We start from the raw sequence: 23,788 nt of genomic DNA, 5'->3' as shown, positions 1-23,788 counted from the left end.
GGTGCCAACGTCTAAGTGGTAAGCACTAGAAAAGGAGCTAGTGCAGTGCTGTGGAAAGAGGCAAGCAGAGAAATAGAACTATTAGAATGCAGTATCAAGGGCCCAGCCCCAAAGACACCTCCTCTAGGAAGCCTTCCCTATATTCCTTAATCAAAACAAATCTCTTTTTTCTGTGCCAAAATAAAAACTTTGCGTGGGTCTATATTTTCTTGTCACTTTCCATCTTTTGAAAAATGTATTTACTAGTCTTGCGACCTTGGAGAAGTTGTGTAACCTCTCTGTAACTCATTTCGATCTGTTACAAACTAGGGATAATAATACAACTTCATGAGGTTATTGTGATACAACACATATAAATAGTACTTACTTTAGAGTGTTATGTGAGAGAACACTTGTAAAGTAATTGTAAGAGCTCCTGGAAGATAGTACTGGAAGAAGTACTTGTTTTTATTTGTTTTTGAGCATGTCTGTTTCTTCAATTAAATATAAGTTCCTTTGGGGAGGACCAACACCATATTTTACACATGATTCCATATAACAGTGACTAGTATGACAAATTTCACATATTAAGCACTAAACGTATTTTTAATAAAATTATTTGAAACAGACTGAGGACAGCTACAGGTTAAAACTAAAAGAACTCACCAGATTTCTGAAGTCAAAGAGGATGAGTTTCAGTAAGAGGGTGATGGTCAACACTTAGAGAAAGCCCAGCCTACCTGGTCAAAGGAATTGAAAAGCCAGGATTGGTCATAACTATAGTCTTAATAAACGGTTTGACCTCAGTTTGGGAAGGAAGTTTTATTTTTGGGTTTGTTTTCTTTGTTTCTTTCATTTTCCCCAGGGTTTTTTTTTTTTTTAATTTCTCGTTTGAATTACACGTGCAATAAGTTCCTATGAGAGGCATACTTTACTCTTCCGTGAGAGTTGTCTTTTAGCAGTTTTAATGTTGCTTGAGTTACCTTTGGAGCCTGATCAACCTCCTAAAACATGACCCACTATTTGAGTTTGACAGGGTTACTTTACTTTTTAATAAATCGTGGAAGCAGAAAGTTCATAAGGTTACTCTGTTGCTGTAATTTCCTCTCTATTAATGATATCAGTAGGAAATTTTGCCATGAAAAAAAATCCCTTTCCTATTTGTATAACTTCTTAAGAGATATGGGGCCTAGTCTGCCCGACTATTAGGAATATGTAAGGGGTAATATGTAAAATTTCAGAATCTGCAGATGCACCAGTTAAAAAAGACCAGAGATTTTTAGGGAGAATTCCATGATCTGTACCCATCCAACAAGACGATATGCTCGTATTTTTATAATGATATCCACCTTTCATCTTCTTAAGAGCAAAATGTAGCTCTTTTCTACTATACATTTTTTGTACCATAAGCCAATTTTCTACTGATTTTTAGACAATAGAATGGGGACAGAAGTGATGTACAGCATGTCCAGTCTTGGTCCGTAAAATTACACAATGAATCTTATATTCTTACCCTTTCTCCATTTGCTTTCTGTATTAAGATGACATCAAGGACCTAGAGGAGGGAAAAATAAGAGAGAAAGAGCCTGTTTCCCTGGAAAACCAAGTGGAACTTGCCAGCTTGGAACACACCTTATTGGACCATGACATGAGTGAGAAATTACTTCTACTGTGATAAACCACTGAGATTTTTACTTTGTTACAGCATTACTTTTCTGCCTAACAAAGAAAGTGACACAAAAATGGAGTATTGCTGTAACAAACAACTAAAATATGTGGCATAGATTGTGATTTAGATCTAGGGCAGTAGGTGGTGAGAAAACATAGACTAGAATGTGTAGAACATAGTATGCCTCTGGAAATAGCTAAGAAAGCTCCAGCCTGTAATACTTTGGAAAGAAGAACATAGGCCTACTGGTCCTGTAGCTCTAGGGAAATTAGGTGAGGGGAGTCAGAGTTTAACATGTGTCAGTTACACTTGTATTGTGTTAGAACTCTAGTATTTTAATAAGGTGTTTCAGTAAGAAATAAGCTTAGGCAAAAATTGGCTAGTTTTCAAAGATGAAAATAGTTGTCATCGTATTCTTACAGTAAATGAACTGAATAAACGGAAAACACTTCTATAGCCTCAATCCAGAGAGAGGACTTAATACATTATTCTTAAAGGACATGCTAGATTGTCACCTGTGCCCTTTCAGTATTGTTACCAGAGTAATGGGGATAACTTATCCATGGGGCGGGCATTACGTGATGAGAATTCACCACCAAAGGTAGTTACAATATGTTTTCAACAAATTTCTTTTAACCACTAGGCCACTGGTTTATCAAATTTCATGAAACCCATGACCTTTTACAGCACTAGTATTCAAGTTAGAATAGATTTAAAATTGTTTTCAGTCTGCATTTTGGTTATATTATGGGCTAGAAAGTAATATTATCTCTCAACTGACAGTCCTCCTTTCTTTTTCGAATATGACAAGTATTCTTAATCAATTAAATTTATTGAACTTATAAATTTTTATTTGGTGCGAAAACCACATTTCAAAAATCCAGTCAACAGCTGAAGGAAATGGCTTCAAAAAGTGTTGAAAATGTGACCTCTGACTGAGTTTTTGTGAAGATTAATACACATGCACTCTTTTCCATGAGAACCATCTTGCTGCTAAGTGCAAACTTTTACAAGACTCTCATTTCAGAGCTTGATCTTGAGAATGTGACTGGAGAGCTCAGAGATTGCTGATGTGATGCACAATGGCCTGAAGAGCAGCACTTGTCTTAGCCACACAGCCACACATAATTAGAAGGACAAAGCTCTGACTCAGTCACTACCTCTTTACACTAAGATTTCTGCAAACTTGCCAGGAATCACTCTCAGCAATCACTCCCTTTTTATTTCTGAGCAAACAAAATGAAAGTACTACTCAGTCAAGATATAATTGTATTAAGAGAGATAACGGATAAAATAAATTGTTGGCTCCCTAAGGAAAGATACCAGGCCTTTCACTGTTTTCTCAGAATATGGTGACAGTCTCTTCCATCTGTAGATACAAGAAGTTTCCAAAACACCTTGCTTTGCTCATTTGGACTTTACTAAAGCTGTGTAAGGTTTGCAGGGTGAGGATTATCATATGAGTTTTAGATGACTTCCCAATTTCTGCCAAAAACAGAAGACAAAAATGTCCGTAAACTTCAGCAGTGGGATTTAAAATTTCACAATGTAAAACTCACTGAGCCTGAGACTCCACAGGACAGTTTAGCACAGGTGCTGACCCCATAAATCTTCCCAAAGCCCTGCCGTTATTCCTTCTTCCTGTCTCAGTTCATATATCATGGCTAAAGGCAGGGATTCCAAAGGCTCAAACCCTGTGAGGATATTGTCATTGCTAGTACCAAAGAATTCTCCTGTATCAACTGTCATTGGGTTGTTGAATTCATTGTATTTACAAAAGAAGTTGAGAGTTTGGCTTTTCCTTCTTACACTTGTTTTTTAACTGTAAAAATCTATGGTGGGAGTTGGGGATTTTGAGTTCAAGATCCAGTTTTGATGTCAATAATTAACTATGTGGTCTTAGACAAGTTGACCAAAGACTTTGCACATTTGTTCTAAAATGGAGGTGGTGATTTACTGTACCCAACTGCCAATTACTTAGTTGTTACAATAAAAGAAGATAATAGAGGTGAGAGTCATTTAATCAATCTAAATTTAGAGCAGCCTGCAAGGGTTTCAAGTCCTAGCTCACCCATTTGCTACCCGTGGTAGCGTGGTTGAGTTATTTAAAATAACTCAATGTGCTAATATGTAAAATAGTGATGATAATAAGGTTTATCACATAGGTCTAAAGAAAAACTAGGTAAAACTATCTGTCAGTGATGGGCACATATAATAAAAGTTCAACACAAATTAGCGACAGCATCATAGGATTCACAGAATCCTGGGATTTTAGTTCAATAATTGGCATTAAAGATATCTAATTTTGTTCTTAAAAGTAAATACAACCTACTGCATCCTTGAAAAGGATGTTTGGATTTTTCTAGTTATGGGGAATTGAATACTTCTAGTTATATGCCTGAATTTTTAGGAATGTCTTCCTTTTGGTTTATAATTCCTATAATATTTAATCATTTGTCCAAACCCTCTTGAGTTATATAAATGACGATCTTTCACATTAAAAGATGATAGCTCTTAATCAACCATGAATTTTTTTATTTTTCATGCTAGTAATTATTAAGTTTCATCTTTTCTTCATGTTTCATGATTTTAAGATCTTTACTCTTCTGGTTTGGACTGTTTAGAAAATCCAATGTATCAATATTTATTTATATAATAAATGTTTTTGAGCATCTTCTATGTGTCAGAATCTATACTTGGAACTTGGGAAAAGAATATGAAATAGACATGGATTATACTTAATGGAACACATTTATTTCAGCTCTCATTCTAGAAGCAATTGATCAAAACAAATTTCACAAAACAAAAAAAGGAAGCAATGAGTTCATATCTGGGCACAAATCTTCAGTTTCAAAATGAACAAAGCATATAACCTGTATTACTTATGAAATTCTGTGGATCTCCCCTCGAGTATAGGAAAAGATGATTTAAGATTTGCTGTTGGTTTTTAAACAACAAAATTTAGAGTAATATAATTCTCATATGATCCTTGAATAATCCATATGAAGCAAACCCAAATCACAGTAGTGAGCTTGAATTTGTTTCTGCTAGGCCATATTTTTTTTAAATTGTGAAATTATCCCCATCATCTGGTTAATTAGCACATCCATCACTTCACATATTTATCTTATTTTTCTTGTGAGAACGTTTAAGTTCTACTCTCTCAGCGAATTTCAGTTATACAATACAGTGTTATATCAACTATAGTCACCACGTTTTACATTAGACCCCTAGAGCTTATTCTTCTTATAGGTATCCCTTTATTAACTTCTCCCTGTTTCCCCCACTCTCAGCTCCCATCACGACTTCTCTACTCTCTAAGTTTGACTCATTTTTTTTTTTTAGAATTCATATATAAGTGAGATCATACAGTGTTTACCTTTTTCTGTCTGGTTTATTTCACTTAGCACTCGAGGTCCATCCATGTTGTGAACGATGGCAGGATTTCCTTCTTTCTTGTGCTTGAAAAATATTCCATTGTCTATTCATAGCACATCTTCTTTATCCATTCATCCACTGAGGGACACTTAGGCTGTTTCCATATCTTGGATATTGTGAATAATGCTGCACTAAATATGGGAGTGGGATATTTCTTTGAAATCCTAGTTTCGTTTCCTTGGCATATTTACCCAGAAGTGGAATTGTTGGATCATATAGTAGTTCTATTTTTAATTTTTTTAGGAACTTCTGTACTGTTTCCCATAGTGAGTTTATTAATTTACATTTCACCAACAGTGCACCAGAGTTCCCTTTTCTCCACATCCTCACCAACACTTATTTCTTGTCTTTTTGATGATAGGCATTCTAATAGGTATGAGATGATATCTCATTGTGGTTTTAGCTTGCATTTACCTGACGATTAGTGACTTTGAGCACCTTTTCATGTACCTGTTGGTCATTTTTATATCTTCTGGAAAAATGTCTATTCAGTTCCTTTGCCCATTTTTCAATCGAATTGTTTGTTTTGGTATTAAGTTGTATGAGTTCTTTACATATTTTGGATATCAACTCTTATCAGATATATGATTTGCAAATATTTTCTCCCATTCTGTAGGTTGCCTTTTCATTTTGTTGATGGTTTGTTTCGCTAAGCAGAAGCTTTTGAGTTTGATGTAGTCCCACTTATTTATTTTCACTTTTGTCACGTTTGCTTTTGGTGTCAAATTAACATATCATTGCCAAGACCAATGTCAAGGAGCTTACCTCCTATGTTTCTTCTAGGAGTTGCCTGGTTTCAGGTCTTACATTCAAGTGTTTAATCCATTTGGAGTTGATTTTTTGTGTATGATGTAAGATAGGGCTCCAGGTTCATTCTCCTGCATGTGAATATCCAGTTTTTCCAACACCGTTTATTGTAGAGACTGTCCACTCCCCGTTGTATATTCTTGGCTCCTTTGTCATAAGTTTGTAAATTAACTGACCATATATGCCTGAGTTTATTTCTGGGCTCTCTATCTATTCCATTGATTTGTGTGTCTGTTTTCATGACAGTACCATACAGTTTTGATTACTATAGCTTTGTAATATAGTTTGAAATCAGGAAGCATGATACTTTGTTCTTCTTTCTCAAGATTGCTTTGGCTATTTGAGGTCTTTTGTGGTTTCTTACATATTTTAAGATTGTTTCTTCTTTTCCTGTGAAAAATGCCATTGAAATTTTGATAGGGGCTGCATTAAGTCTGCAGATTGTGTTGTGTAGTACAGACATTTTAACAATATTGAGTCTTCCAAGCCATGAACACAGCCTATCATTCCATTTATTCGTGTCTTCTTCAGTTTCCTTCATCAATTTCTTATAGTTTTCAGTGTACACTTCTTTCACTCTCTTGGTTAAATTTATTCCTAGATATTTTATTATTTTTGATGCATTTTTTGTTAGGCCAATTGGTTCACTAGAGAGCACATTATGACCACAGCCAAGAGCAGTATACTCTGACTAAAAGGAGCAGTGTTCAAGTCATTGAAATTCCCTTTTTCGTCATCTTTTCTAATAAATATGGGATACACAAAAGTCTTTCTATAGCTTGGATTTCTAAGATAACTTAATTGAATAAAACCACATCAGCAAACATTCCTTTCCTTAAGCCTAAATAAGTTAGTGATGCACAAACTGTGAGCGAAATCCAGGAGAAGAAGACGGAACTAAACAGCACTAAATTAAAGTGAAGTTTCAACTTTGTCAACTTCGAAAAGTGGCAAATTGTGAAAGAGTAAAAAAAGGATTCTAAAATTTGATAAACTGCTCCTTCTTCAACACGCTGAGAACCAGTTCCAGGGGAACATAAAAAACTTTATTCTTTTACTGGCAACTATTTATTGAACACCTACTATGAGTCAGACACCATTGTAGGCTACAATTATAAAGCAGAGAACCAAAGAAAATAAAAACTCCTGCTTTCATGAAATATATGTGCCTATAATTGTTCTGAAAATTTTAAATGAGTGCTAGTTATATGTATTTCTCTTTTACTTATAGGCACGTTTGTATACTTAGCAAACTTTGCTGGATCAAAATATTGTTAATTTTAACTCACCTTTGAAAATAAAAAGTTTTTAGTGTAAAATGACTAATCTTATCAAGAGCTTTGAATACATTGCTTTTCAAAATTGTGGTACTACAGATTTAGCTGACTCAAAATTTGGAAATTGACTTGACTTGTCAAATAAACTAATTGCCAAAGGCAGTCTTCATTGTCAAACCAATCAGACTCTGTCAGAAAAAGTCTGACTTCATTGTTTTACAATTCAAATAAATGTATTAATGTAGGCTCCACTACTGCATCTCCTTTCAATTCTAAATCTAAAATGAAGAAGGCAAAAGGCATCACCTTGAGTTTGTTTCCTATCTGAAATAAAACACCGTCACTGTCCATATTTCTTATTAATGCTCTCTTTGTTTTGCTCTCACAAAATTCTACTGATCAATGAATTTTTTGAAAATACTTGGGATGTGGAGGAAGAGAGTTCATTAAACAAAATTTCTTTTCTTTTCTTTTTTTTTGAGGAAGATTAGCCCTGAGCTAACTGCTGCCAATCCTCCTCTTTTGCTGAGGAAGACTGGCCCTGAGGTAACATCTGTGCCCATCTTCCTTTCCTTTATATGTGGGACGCCTACCACAGCATGGCCTGCTAAGTGGTGCCACGTCCGCACCTGGGATCTGACAGTGAACCCCAGGCCACGGAAGCAGAACATGCACACTTAACCACTGTGCCACCAGGCCGGCCCAAACAAAATTTCTTTTCATCACCACCCGTTTCATAATATATCTGGGTTCAGAAGATCCCAAGATAAGTCCAAATACCACATTTCTAGTACCATTCTTTGTTTAAAGGAAATTTCTCTGATATTCCAAATTTTTCCTTTGCTTAGTACCTGGAAGGCTATCAGTATAATCTAGGACACTAAAGTAAGATTCCAGATGGATAAATTGGATGTTTTTTCTTTTGTAAAGCGGGAGAAGGACAATTTCGAAGTGGACACGTGAAAGCAGAATCTGCATGAGGCCTGGCCCAGAGCTGTGTTCAGACAGGTTAGTTTTAGAAAGGGTACAAAGGAAGTGGACGATCTGAAAATTGATGTCCTTAGATGTAGCCATGCCTGTGGACAACTTGGAAATTCTCTGTGTACTCCGAGGGCATGCACCTCACATTGAAACCCACTGATGTCAGGCTGGCCCAGTGGTTCAGTGGTTAAGTGCGCACATTCCGCTTCAGCGGCCCGGCATCCGTCGGTTCGGATCCCGGTACGGACATGGCACCAATTGGCAAGCCATGCTGTGGTAGGCATCCCACATATAAAAAAGAGTAGAGGAAGATGGGCACGAAAGTTAGCTCAGGTCCTGTCTTCCCCAGAAAAAAAGAGGAGGATTGGCACCAGTTATCTCAGGGCTAATCTTCCTCCGAAACAAAACAAAACAAAACAAACCCACTGATGTAGCAGACATACTCCAAGCATTGCTGTGTATCAATCTTTAGGTTAAATGCTGGGTTGAGAGAGGTTAGAAAGGCTTCTAAACTGCTTCTAAACTTCAGTTCCTGCCCTTGCAGAGCTCAGAATGTACGCTCCAAGGGAGTGAAATCAAGGTAAAGTCATAAAGTCAGTGTTCAGCTTTGGCTAAAGATAAGAACATCCTGCTGTCAAGTTCCACAATGCAATACCCAATATCATGTTGTGTGAAGGTTTTGTTTGTTTATTTTTTAACATTTGTTTTGGCAATATGGATGATAGTATATCACTATTTAGGTCTGGTATAGGCTGTGGATAAGGCAGCACTTCATATATTTCAAATTATAAAATATGACAGCGTTTTCCCTTTTACTGTGATATTCCACGCCCTAATTTTTTTTGTCCAATAAAAAAAGATTTCACTCTGAACAGTGAGAGACTATGGTATGCTGCACACTCCCTATTTGTAGGGCCCCGTGCTAGGTCCTGGGTCCACAGAAGGATGGAAGGCTTGGGCACGAGCACATGATAAATACCACCCAAGTGGCACACACAAAAATTGCTGCAGACTTTCTGAACTTAGAAGCCTAGGTCATCAAGGAAGCCTCTACAGAGAGGTGGAACTGAAACTGAGGAAACACAATTTAGGTAAGCAGAGAGATGTTAGGAGAGCACTCTAGGAAGAAGACCGTCTCTATGCTTCTGGGTTTGATGCTCACCAGGCATAGAAACTCAAAGAAGGAAAGAATACCCAGTAATAATTGGACCAGGAGAATTGTTGCAGATTTGGATATTGACTCTACTAAATTGCTTATGATGTAACAGCTTGTGAACAACACTTATTTTATCTTTAATGAACTTAAAGAAAATGTGCCAGATTCTCTATCTTTATTCCCTGGAGATGCCAAGGCCCCATGTGGCCTTTTCTTCCTTTGTCTTACTTAAAGGCATTGATCAGCATCTTTATCAAATATTTGGTGAGTCACTGAAAATATGAACCTATACACAAAAACAACAGTAATGCATACTAACAAAGGCACTGCAGAGAATCCCCAAATCTCTTACATTCATCTTTGATATTTACGTGGTTGTGGACATGCCTGGAGGGGATTGACTTTTCAGGTGATGAAATGTTGGTAATGTGGAAATAAATATTTCAACTTAGCGCCCATGACAAGGAGATTCTTCCTGCTCTGAAATGTGTGCTGCCCACAGTAAAGTAGGATTTACTAATAATGTTTTCTATTCATTTAGTGTCTTTTAGTTTCAAGGCAGTGTACAACAGCGTTGTACATATACATACTTGTCTCTCAGAGATAATAGTTTTGTAGAACAGCTAAGAGTCAAAGGTCACTGCATAGGCAAGAACAGACACAGAAAAGATTTGATGTTTTCACTGGCTTTGTTGCAAAGCAAAATTTTTTTGCTGCTGTTGCCTGGTCCCAATAGGCTCAAGGATGGGAAAGGAAGCAAAATAATTTGATCGATGGCCCTGTCTAAAGAGGCAAATTGTGTTCATTGCCTTGAGTGGCCATTTTTGGTATATCGAACTTAGGTACTATGAGTTGATGGAATGTGCTGTGAGACATATCTTCTTTTTTCTACTAAATTATTGTCCTGAAAATGTAGAAGATTGAAGATATGCAGCTTGAGCAAATATGCATTCAATTGTATCTCCAATTGTCAGAAATATAGGTAAAGAATTAGAGACAAGATATTTTCAAAATAATAAAAAATATTCTGTCTAGATCCTTTCATGGTTGATGTTTAGAATTAAGTACTCTATGACAACCACAAGGAAAAGGATGCTTTGTGAAGATATTTTTCCTGATGCTCTGGATCTACAGTCTCTAACTAGTATTGAGAAAAAGTAGACAGGGGTGAAGAGATCCATTTTTGTTATATTACTGATTTTATGCCAGCTGCTGAAAGTTCTGAACCAATCAAAAGTAACAAGTGGGGGCCGGCCTGGTGGCGTAGTGGTTAAGTTTGCATGCTCTGCTTCAGCAGCCTGGGGTTCACCGGTTTGGATCCTGGGTGTGGACCTACACACCGCTCATCAAGCCATGCTGTGGCAGCATCCTACAGAGAAGAACTAGAAGGATTTACAACTAGGATATACAACTATGTGCTGGGGGCTTTGGGGAGAAAAGAAAGAAAAAAGAGGGAGATTTGCTCAGATGTTAGCTCAGGGCCAATCTTCCTTACCAAAAAAAAAGAAAGTAAGGTCTCTGGAGCTTTATGACCTTGAAAAAAAAAAAAACAAAAGAAAAGGAGTTTTACCCCAAAATGCATATTAAAAAAACAAACAAGTGGGGTGTCTACCAAGTAAAAATTCTGACTGCAATTGAACAGTTCACGCATGGAACTAGATTCACAATCTATGCATGTGGTGCATTCCATTTTTCAGATAGCTGTAATCATTGGAGAGCTCTTGGATTAAACTTGCAGTCAGCATAGGGTAAAGTGCATCATGACCATGGACTCCCTTGTTTTTGATACTGTGCTTCTAGTTCTGGAGCTCACATAGTGCTCCAAAAGACCTACTGGGACAAGTCTCAACGCATAGATCACCAGTCCATGCAACATAAGCGACACTGCCCAATTAACACTTTGAATATATTTTGTGGCAAAGTACTTCCAAATGTATGATGTATAAATTTGCAGCTAAAAAGTCAAACTCATGGCATAGTTTTGAATCTTTTACATCTGTCAAAGAAGAATTTCAGCCAAATGAGAAAAACAGTCTTTATCACAAAAGGCAGTGTAGACATCTGGATTTATTGGATATTTCCCTTATTACTTCATTCCTTGCATGATACATATGAAAATATTTTTGCTCAATTTTCTGAAGCAGGCTCTAAATCAGGAGTACAGTGGTGAATTTGTTTAGTATATAGATATATACAATGTTATGAATCATTACCAGTTTATGGAACTATTAAAAGTAAGAAGACAGCAAATTTAAAGATCTGATGGTCTTTGCCAATGTTCCCTGGTTGAGTTGTGGAAGGGTTTTACAAAGATTTACTGTACCATCAACTCCAGTTTAAGATTTTCTTTAAGAAAAAAGGAATACTTGCCAAATATTCAATAATCGAAGAGAAAATTGATGCTGTGATTTATGTTTTCTCACCAATACTATATTGTATGTCAATGAGATGGAACTGAAGCTCCAAGGAAAGGAAAAGCTTGTGACCCAGCTAGGGAGGTATAAAAATTTATATGGAAATAGAAACTTTTCATAATATATATCAGTAATAACAACATTACACATTTTCCTATCATGAACCAACATGTGGAAAGTATTAATTGTACTTTGCATTTATATACATTAACTGCAAAAACTACAAGACAAATGTGAAGAATGTTTTGTATATGTTGATATACTTAAAGTTATTTTCAACTTATGAAATATCCCCTTTGAATTCAATATTAATAATACTGAGTTGACACAAGAGTTAGTGAATATAATTCACTTGGACAAATGTAATTTGAATCTGATGTGTTTTTGCTTCAAAGTCAAATCAATTTTTCTAAAAACGATGAAGTAGTTTGGGCCATGTGGATAGACACATTAAAAGAAAATGCTTTTTTGATACCTGTTTCAATTACTGGAAATAGTTAAGTGTGTGTGGGATAACTTGAACATATGAATCTAATTTTTCAACATTAAATTTTATGAAATATAAAAATAGATCAAGCATTACTGAGGAAAATGAGCATCTGATTGAGATACACTATTGGTGTAAAATATACACCAGACTTTGAAGTCTTCATATTAAAAATGCGAAACATCTTATTACTATTTTATGTTGATTACATGATGAAAGATGATATTTTAGATATATTGGGTTAAGTGAAATGTCTTATTAAAATTGGTTTCACCTATTTCTTTAATTAAACATTTTATTTTGAGATAATTATAGATTCATATGCAGCAATAAGAAATAATAGACAGGGGCCGGCTCCGTGGCCGAGTGGTTAAGTTCGCGCGCTCTGCTGCGGTGGCCCAGGGTTCGGATCCTGGGCGCAGACATGGCACCGCTCGTTAGGCCACGTTGAGGCGGCGTCCCACATCCCACAACTAGAAGGACGTGCAACTAAGATATACAACTGTGTACAGGGGGGGTTTGGGGAGATAAAGCAGAAAAAAAAAAAAGATTGGCAACAGTTGTTAGCCCAGGTGCCAATCTTGAAAAAAAGGAAAAAAAAAAAGAAATAATGGACAGATCGCGTGTATCATTTACGTAATTTTCCACAATGGTAATATCTCCTGTGCTTCACCTACTCAACATATCCACCCTCTTCCAACCCCTGGCAATCCCTGCTCTTTTGACTGTTTCTGTATTTTTGCCTTCTCTGAAATGTTATATAACTGCAGTAATAAACTATGCATCCTTTTCAGACTGGCTTCTTTCACTTAGGAATATGCCTTTGAGATCCATCCACATCTTCCTTGCTTGACAGTCATTTCTTTTTATCATTGAATAATATTGCATTGTATCGATGAACCAGAATTTATGCATCCATTCATTTATTAAAGGACGTCTTGGTTACTTCCAATATTTGCAATTATGAATAAAGGTACTATAAATATTCACGTGCAGGTGTTTGTGTAGATAGAAGTTTTCAAATCAGTTTGGTAAATACCTAGGAACACAATTGCTGGATTCCGTGGTAAACTATGGTTAGCTTTGTAAGAGCCCGCAAAATTGTTTTCCAAAATGTATTCCCACCAGCAATGAACGAGAGTTTCTGTTGTTCCACATTCTCACCAGAAATTATTATTATCAGGGTTTTTGTTTTTAATTTTAGCCATCTTAATAAATGTTTAGTGATATATCATTGTTGATTACTTTGCAATTTCATCATGACATATGATCTTGAGCATGTTTTCATATGCTTATTTGCAATCTTTATATTTTCCTTTGGTAAATTGTTAGGTCTCTTTCCCTTTTCTTAATTGGGTTGTTTTCTTATTTTTGACTTTTGATATGTCTTTATTTTTGATACAAGTTCTTTACCAAATATGTATTTTGCAAATTTTTTTTTCCATTCTGTGGCTTAATTTTTTATTGTCTTAGAGTAGAAGTTTTTTTCTTAATCTCAATAAAGCCCAACTATCAAGTTTTCTTTCATTAGTTGTGCTTTTGGTGTTGCATCTTAATAAATCCTCTGTTTTCTACTAGAAGTATTATAGTTTTGCATTTTATATTTAAGTCTATGATCTAATGTGAGTAAATCTTTGTGAGATTGTAAACTGTGCTTATGGGTTCTTCTTCTTCTTTATTTTTTTTGTATATGGTCATTAAGTTGTTCCAGAACCATTTGTTTAAAAGACTATCATTTCTTCAATGAGTTACTTTCTTCTTTTTAAACTCATTTTTTAATTTTAATTTTAATTTAATTTAATTTTTTGAGGAAGATTAGCCCTGAGTTAACATCTGCTGCCAATCCTCCTCTTTTTGCTGAGGAAGGCTGGCCCCGAGCTAACATCCGTGCCCATCTTCCTCTACTTTATACATGCGACGCCTGCCACAGCATAGCTTGCCAAGCGGTGCCATGTCTGCACCCGGGATCCAAAGTGCCAAACCCCAGGCTGTCAAAGTGGAATGTGAGCACTTAACCGCAGCACCACCAGGCTGGCCCCATCCAATGAGTTACTTTTGTTACTTTGTTCAATAGGATTTTTGTGTATGTGTGTGTGTGAGGAAGATTGGCATTGAGCTAACGTCTGTGCCAGTCTTCCTTGACTTTGTATGTGGGATGCCACTACAGTGTGGCTTGATGAGCAGTGTGTAGGTCCACACCAGGATCCCAGACTTAACCACTACACCATGGGGCTGGCCTCTCAATAGGATTTTAATGATTCTAAAAAAGCGTCTTGGCAGTGACCTGGCATGACTTCTCTGGGGTCTTAGCATCATCCTCTTGAAGCTCATCCCTAAGGAGGTCAAAACCAGAGAACTAGATTGGAATTTACAGACATGGTTCATGGCTGTGATTCATGTTTTGCTGAGAATTTCCTAACAAAAGACAATGAGATCAGTGAATTACAATGAACATTGGGTAGATTAATTCTTTCCTTTTTTTTTTTTTTTCTTAAATCTTACCCCTGCTGCCGGTCCTGTGACTGAGTGGTTAAGTTTGCACATTCCGCTTGGCACCGGGGGTTTCACTGGTTCAGATCCTGGGCGCAGACCTGGCACCACTTATCAGGCCATGCTGAGGCAACGTCCCACATAGCACAACCAGAAGGACCTGCAACTAGAATATACAGCTATGTACTGGGGGGCTTTCGGGAGAAGAAGAGGAAAAAAAGAAGATTGGCAACAGATGTTAGGTCAGGCCAAATCTTAAAAAAAAAAAAAAAAAATGTTGCCCAGCAAGTGGTTTTCCATCCATAGGAATTGTTGGGAAATTTAAATCAATCAGCAGAATCAAGTGTTAATATTTTGTGACCTGTATATCCTAGAAAGCTAAACTAAATTTTAGCTGGAAAAATGAAACAGACATACCATCCTATTTCTATCCTCTTCTAGGTTCATTTTTTCTGACTGTTTTCTACTTAGCACAAAACGTACAGCTGGAATTCCTTAACACCTTTAAGACCTGATACCAATGGGAGTAACATCCCTATTACTAAATCTGTTTAGATTTTTCCCTTTTATGCTTCACTTCTTTATTAAGAGCTCTTCTATTAGTATAATTTACAAATAAATTCAGCAGTGTGTAATCAGCATTTCAGTAAAAATGCTCCTATGTGGTAATCGGTTAGTGCAGCGATGCTTCGTTATCGTATAAATGAACAGATTCAATCACAACTGACTACTTACCGTAAACATCTCTAAAACATATTCTGAGTCTCAGGGTTAATTTAGGTTCAGTGATATTGACTACTTACACACCTGCCTTCAGGCGGAAACAACGGCATTTTCTCCTGACACCATTTTCGTATTTTAAAAATGAACATGATAGATTCTCACTGAGTTGAGTGAGCATCTGAATTTGGCCATTTCACTGATAAAGTGATATCCTCCATTGCCTCTCTCTCTCTCAATCCCCTACCCCTTTGGATGGCGTGGGAAGGTGGATCTGGCTCCTTTTTCCTCTTGACTTTGTATTTGGAGTGAAACAGCAAGTAGAATCGCCATGTTTGTAGAACCTGGAGGATCCATCTAAGGTAGCAGGTTCTCTGAGATCTTTCTGACAGAGACAATCCAGGAGACCTTAGCTCCTTGAGGCCAGATGAGAATTGATGGAGTAGCAGAAGAAGTGAGGATTTGCTTCTCCTCAAAGCTTGGAGGGAAAGGTTAGTGCTTCAGGGTTTCCTAAGGAATCTCAGTCTATGAATTCCTTCAAAGGAGCACTAAACTTGTATGTTTACTACTTTGCTGCATATAGTACTGGATCACCCTTCCCGATCCCTGATGAGCCCAGTGAAACTGATTGGGGTGGGATGTTTCTGCACTGGGTGAATTGCTCCTGGTACATGAGTTTGACGGCCCCACAGCTACACAAAGAGGTAGCCAGGTTTCAACATTAGAGAGAGGAAATCCAGAGAGCATGAGTGGAAGGGCGTTTCAAGGACATTGCCTGTGCCTGTGGTTGATGAGTGGAGAAGAAAGCACATAAAAAGGCTCTATCTCTTCTTTAAATTCTACTGCCCTGCCTTCACAATGTTTTATCTAACATTCTTTCTTTAGAGCTATGATAAACGCTGTATCAACTTATTACACATATTGAAAAGGCAATTCCTTTAAATAATGTGCTCAATTGGAAGAACTGCTCTTTCTTTTCAACTCCTACTCCTAGATTTTGGTTTGTAACTCCAAGCAAACTGGGAATGAAAATGTTTCATCCCCACATCTCAGCAGAGTGTCTTACCATTTCCTGTTCATTCAATGGAAAACCACTGCCTTCTGCTTCTGGATGGTTTACCACTTCTCCGAAAGACCCTGTAATTGACTTTTCTGGGTGTTGGGGGAACAGAAAACTGAGATTAAGTAATGAGAAACATAAGTCATTTATAGGGTGTCAGTAACATGAGGGAAGAGATTCCATATAACTTTTAATATAGATGATCCCTATTTAAATAGAATTATTGAAAAAGAAGTGAGAAATTAGAGATGCAATTAGGATATATCAAACATTTCTTTGGAACCTGATTCTGAATTTAAAATTGCAATAGACAAAATGGAAAAGAAGATGATCAATGCTGAAAACGGAATTGAATTACTAGACTAAAAAGCAACTTGAAGATCATCTAAAATAGAGCAAAAGCACACAAAAATAAAAATCATGAAAAGGAAAATAATAAATTATAAAGATAGATCCAGGAAAGTGAAAAATTCTGGGAGAAAATGGATCATATGGAAGAAAGATATGAATTAAACAAATGATAGAAGAAATTTAGCTTCAACCAAAGACTCAAGTCAGCAAACTGAGGGGGATCACAAGTGAAAATGTTTAATTGAACCAGTAAATTGAAAGGGCTCCTAACGAAGGCTGATAGGAGAAAACGTATACACCTTTTAGAGAAATTTATGCATTCTAATTTCCTACTCCTAGCGAAATTTATGCATTCTAATAATGAAACAATAAATTAAAAACTTCCAAGTGGTTTACAAAGATTCAGAGTAGTACTGGTTTTCTCAACTACAATGAAGGGAGCAGGAAGTGAGTAGGACATCCTTACAAGCCATTAGAAGATAAGGACTGTGATCCTGAGACCCTATACCCACTCCAAAGCAGCCGTCATCTGGAGATAAAAATAAAAAATGTGTATATATTTTTAGACATGTTGGATTCAGAGGATATACCACTCTTACATCTCTACCTGAGGAAAAATGTTGAAGGCTGTCCTCGAATGAAATAACCGAGTCAAAACAGAGATAAAAATAGGGTGGTCAAGAGAAAGTCGTGTTAGAGTTACACTGTATCTCCCAGAGCATTATCAAGCAATTCAGCAAATCGGCCAGTCAACTAAAGACAAAAACAAACAAAACAAAAATAATTGATCAAAAGTCTTGTATAAATATCCAGTTTTGTTCATAAGAATTAAATGAGTCCTGGTGAAAATTAAATACTTGTTGATTATATATTGATGGGGGAAAAAGGGATGGAAAACTTGAGGTAAATTCTTAGGAAGATACACAGAAATCAAGTCTTGAGATTAAATAGGAATTTATATTATTTAGATTCATTAAGCATATATCATATATCAAGCACCATGGTGTATGCTTTATAAATGCTGTGAGGTAATTTTTTTTTTCATTTTGTTGAGATTTTTTTTTTAAAGATTTTATTATTTTTTTCCTTTTTTTTCCCCAAACCCCCCCCCCCAGTACATAGTTGTATATTCTTTGTTGTGGGTCCTTCTAGTTGAGGCATGTGGGACGCCGCCTCAGTGTGGTTTGATGAGCAGTGCCATGTCCGCGCCCAGGATTTGAACCAACGAAACACTGGGCCGCCTGCAGCAGAGCACGTGAACTTAACCACTCAGCCACGGGGCCAGCCCCTGTTGATGAGATTTTAAGTCACACCCAACAAGGTCACAAAATTGTTAAGGATAAAGCTGGAAACCATTCGTTTGTCTTAATACAGGTCCAGTTTTTTTTCCACTATGAAATGTGTAGGATATAAATGGCATGTGATTGTATTAGTCAGGGTTCTCCAGAGAAACAGAACCAATAGGGTATATATAGATATACAGAAAGAGAGGAATTATTATGAGGAATTGACTCATAGGCTTATGGAAGATGAGAAGTCCCACAATCTGCCATCTGCAAGCTGGAAGCCCAGGAAAGCCAGTAGCATATTTCTAGTCCAAAACGAAGGCCTGAGAACCAGGAGAGGCAATGATAGAAGTCCCAGTCCGAGCCTGAAAGCCAGAGAACTAGGAGCCACCCATGTCCAAGGGCAGGAGAAGATAGATGTCCCAGCTCCAGCAGAGGCCAAATTTACCCTTTTTCCACCTCTTTATTCTATTCAGGCCCTCAATGGGTTGGATGATGCCCGCCCACGTTGGTGAGGGAGATCTTCTTAACTCAGTCTACCGATTCAAATGCTAATCTCTTTTCGAAACACCCTCACAGACACACTGAGAAGTAATGTTTTACCAGCTATCTGGGCATTTCTTAGCCCAGTAAAGTTGACACATAAAATTAGTCATCACAATGATCATTATCAAATCAAGTAAGTTCCTGATCTCTAGTCTAATTCACCAATATTTGTGGAAGTCCTGTGTTCACAAAATGAACTATAGAAAAATGGAATTATTTCATTATAACTTTATTTAGAATTTACTGTGATTTGTCCAGGGCTTCAAAAGAGAGAGTGGCTAATGAAGGGATGATAAAATTACAAGGTCATAGTATAACTACTTAAGAGAAAATCGCTATTCAGAATGTCCTTTGGGGCACTGTTGACTTATAAATAGATGTAACCAGCAACTGATTTTTATTTTTATCTTATTAGTTGGGACAAATCAATTAAACTCTCTCTGCCTTAGCTTCCTTATCTGTAAAATATGAGTAATAATAATAGCAGTTACTTAATAGGCTACTGTGAGTGTGAATTGTGTTAATACATATAATGTGCCTAGAAGAGTGCTTGGCATTTAGTATGTAGTCAATACATATATTAAATATTAATTAAGCATGAATTTAGCTATGGCATGACCCCAATATCCAGATCTGCTCTGTTAGCTATTGATTTAAAATGATCCATATAAATTAAATACCTGCTGAAAAAAAATCTATCAGACTTGTTCCAAAATTTATCCTGGGCTTCCTTAGAATTCCTGTGAATTCATGACATGTAAATGGACTCTAAAGACATAGTTGATAGAGAAAACATCACCAACTAAAGACTGAGCAGAGAAAAAAATGTGTTGCTGTTAGACAGGTCTTCCTGTGTGTCTTTATCAATATAATTTTTGTACAAACATCTAAAACATGCACATATAGAGAAGGTTACAGTTGGGTTTTGAGATACTGGTGGAAAATTGGCATAATTAATAATTATAGTTAATATCATATTGATATTTTATTTTAGTCATAGATTTATCTTATCTCAATAACCTTGAAGTTTGATGAATCCCTATGGTATAAAATTGTAACCCACTGTAAATATCCAAGTTGAAATATTAGCATTCTGAAAATCATGACTCCCATTTATATTTTCTTTCTTTAGAAACACATATCAATACCAGGAAGACCTTTTTGTTGAGTATAAGAAAACAGATACTGATTTTGGAATGTATGGCAGAGACAGAAAAATAAAATTGTGTTGGACCAGCTGGTTCACACAGATGTCATGTTGGTATTTGGGCAAGAAAAGATTAAGGAAACTATTTTTGATGACATTGATGGTGTGCATGATTAGCAAATGGGAAAAGCCAATATATACTTTGTCTAGCAGGCATGTAAAATTATAATTAATGATATGTCTAAGCCTGAGAAATACAGATTCTGCTATTCAGTTATTTGTGATTACATTAAGCCCTAGAAATACGAATCACTTCATTTCTTACATGGCTCACACATATTCATATAACGGTAAAAATACAGGATAAATTCATGATTCCCAGTAATAATGTAAAGTTTTCTCCTAGAAGTTGCAGAAACCACTATTGACAACTGGCAAATTGGCTTTATAGTGTGGGCACATTCAGAAGAGAGTCCAGGGTGGTCTTTCACTAATGAAATGCCTGTCCCAGAAAAGTACATGACTAGCAGCCATAATATTCTGACACTCAGCACACTTGGAACTTGGTCTGCAGGTCAGTTGTAAAACACATTGGGTCGAATACATGAAACTACAACAAGGATACACACTCCAGGCGGCTCCACATTTTCTCATCCCGCTTAAGAAACAGAGCAGGGAGACCTCATGTTAACAGGATCCAAGTTTGAATTTCATTAGTGGAAAATAGGAGGAAAACGAGTAAGAGCTGATCATGGAAAGGCATCTTGGGATAAGCCATATTCCTGCTTAATAAGGAAAGTTTCTCTGAAGAAACAGGAATTTTATTCACCGATTTTACAAAATCAAAATGTAAGTTAGTAAAAAGAAAATGTGGAAAGTGAAAGGAAAGAAAGGAGGAGCTATGATCAATGGAGCGCATACATTATGCCAGGTTCTGTTCAGGTGCTTATGCCTTTGTTTAATCCTCACAACTTCTATATACTTTAGATATTAATACTCCCATTTAACAAATGAAAGAGCTCAGGCTCAGTGAGGCAATGCCAAGTTTACCTTAATAACAAGTTTGCCTTAATACCAAATGTATCTTAATACATTTTAAGTAAGTTGATCCTACAGACTGTATGATATTTGTCTTCCACCAGCACAGCTGTTCATGCCTTACTCAGTGTTTGGTCCACTGGCTGGAGAAGAGGATCCACTTTAAAACAAAGGAGAAGTGATAGTGAGCCATAACAGTAGATTTCATTGGTCATGACACGTACCACACCACCCAGAAGCTGCTTGCCGGAAAGAGTGTTAGAATGGCCAGCTGAACGCACAGCTTAAGCACAAGGTTGGAGTGAATACTCTGCAAGTATGGCGTGCTTTTTTCCAGAGCACATTATATGCATTTCATCAAAAGCCTTTATGGAGCACTGTGTCCCCCATAGGAAGAATATGTGAGTGTGAGAACCAAGAGACAGTGTCAAGCAGGAAGATGGAGCCACCAATCCCAAATGAGGATTCACACCATGGAGGACGGCAAAGATCCAAATAATGCCCACCATCAGAAATTGGAGCCCACAGACCTCGGGCTACTGCTGGAGCAGTCGGCACCAGGACCCAGGAGAACCTCACTGGGCAGATTGCAGCAGGCCTGGGGCCAGGGGCGAGGGTGCTGGACCCAGGCCAGAGAGAGGCCTGAGAAATTAGAAAATAAATAAATAAATGCCGAGCTTCAAAATGTATCCATATTACAATTAACATTTCTATTAAAAATATATTTATATTATGGATTATAATACTTCAACTTTTAACTATAATGTACATGCATTTAATTTTGCCATAAGCACTTATTAATAACTGAGTATTAAAAACTGTCTTTGGGTACTTTTCAATCATCCCTGTTTTCATGACAATAACATTCAGGTACATACCTCCAAGAAGTCATTTTGAATCTTGGATAGGGTATCTGTATATAAACAACGACTCTTTTAAAAAAGTGCCATTGCACACCCCTCCAGAAGAGCATCCCTCTCCCCAAGAAAAGGCAAAGAAAACACACAAAGCAAAGGTCGTCTCTCTAGCAGCAACCTCACGTATGAGGTCATTTTTTATCATTCAAACATTGACATTGAGTTTAGAATACCAAGCATGAGGATGTTGAAGAAAACTTTCAGAGTGTAGGAAATGAATAGCAATACATTCATTGTTATTCTAGATCATGTAAGAAGCAGGTAAATTATCTTGTGATAGTCATTCAGCCCTTCTGGTTTCAGGAACTTGACTAGAAAATGATAAGATTATTGTAAGACTAGATAAAAGACTGTTATAGTTAACCAAGTGCTGGATAAATGTTGAAAGTAGAGCCAACAGAATTTGCTGTTTGGATTTTGGTGTGAGTTACTCACCTTATTTGACACGACTGTGTTCATCTGTTAAATGGGGATAAAAAGGATGAGTTTCTCCGCCATGAGGAGATTGCTATGATTAAGGGTGCTAGTACAGTTTAGTGCAGTCATCCCTTGTTATCCACAGGGGATTGGTTCCAGGAACCCCCCCATACCAAAATCTGTGGATGCTCAAGTCCTTTATGTAAAATGGCATCGTATTTGCATACAACCTATGCAGTCCTCCCGTGTACTTTAAATCAGCTCTAGATTACTTATAATACCTAATACAATGCAAGTGCTAGTAAATAGCTGTTAGACAATATTGTTTAGGGAATAATGACAAGAAAAAGAGTTTGTACATGATCAGTACAGATGCAACCATTGTAGGCCTTTCGATCCACAGTTGGTTGAGTCCACGGATGCAGAACCCCTGGGTAGGAGGGCAGACTGTGGGTGTAAAATGTTTAGCATAATGCTTGTGACATAGTGAGTGATCAACTAAAGATAATTATATTTTAAAGGCCTTTAAGAAGGAAGCCTGTGGCCCCAAGGGCAGTAGCTTCATCAAATCCAATTCAGTTCTCCAACCATCAAGAAGGCCAGGATTTATTCTGACTTTATAGCTATGTTGTAGGGAAAAGAAAAATATCAGAAAATAATTTTCAGTTTCCTTGCTTTTTTCTCTGCTGGTGAGGATTATTTCATGCTAAAAAGTCAGGCATGCATTTTTAAAATGGTGGCATTTTGAGGTCAAGGTCATTTCTTTGCCTTGGTATTACTGGTCTATACTAAAGAATGAAACTTCAAAGATTTGGCTCATTCCTAACGACATTTTTATTTTATATACTTAAGTGGCAGAACTCCACTAACAAGTTTTCCTCTCTGATTCCATTTAAAGAAACTTGAAGAGCTAATAGAAGTGTATGCATCAGTACTAGTCATAAAAATAAGGTACTTTCTATGCATGATACGTACTTTTATATGCTTTCTTCTCCCCATCAATGCTAATAAAGTATTGTACTTACATGTAAACAGCCACATCTTTCCCACTACTTCAGCCTCATTCATTTAGTGATGCTGGCAAGTTTCATAACGGTCTGTCATATCACTTTTTCTTGCACGTGTGTTCTTGTTTAAAAGTCCCGAAAGGCCCATAAAGGCTTTATTTTCTCAATATAATGTTTCATGGATAGATAAAACTTAAAAATTCAGTCCTTGGAAATTGTCTCTGATTTCATTGCACCATTCTTATTGATGCCTTCATTAAAAAACTATTCTAGGCAACTGATTTGACTCATAATAAAATCCAACTTAGATTGCTCCACAAGAAATTAGCCTGAGTTTCTCAGTCAGTGGACTCTAATAGCCAAGGATCTTTCGGCTACCCTCTAGTGACCACAGGCAGCACGAGTCTACAAGGAGAGCAGATTAACCCTCTATGTGCTGGAAGAAATTGCCCAGGATAAGCATCAGCTCTGTGTGGGCTGGGTGTATGTGAGTGTACATATGGGTATATATGTGAGTTTGGGGTAGGAGAATAGTTGTATTTCAAGGTGGGGGAGAAGTGGTCTTATGATACCAGTCAGCAATAAATAACATGACCTGCTC

The sequence above is a fragment of the Equus caballus genome, chromosome X (assembly GCF_041296265.1).
Source record: "Equus caballus isolate H_3958 breed thoroughbred chromosome X, TB-T2T, whole genome shotgun sequence".
In the NCBI taxonomy this organism is placed as follows: Eukaryota; Metazoa; Chordata; class Mammalia; order Perissodactyla; family Equidae; genus Equus; species Equus caballus.
Note: the sequence above shows the minus strand (reverse complement) of the source record.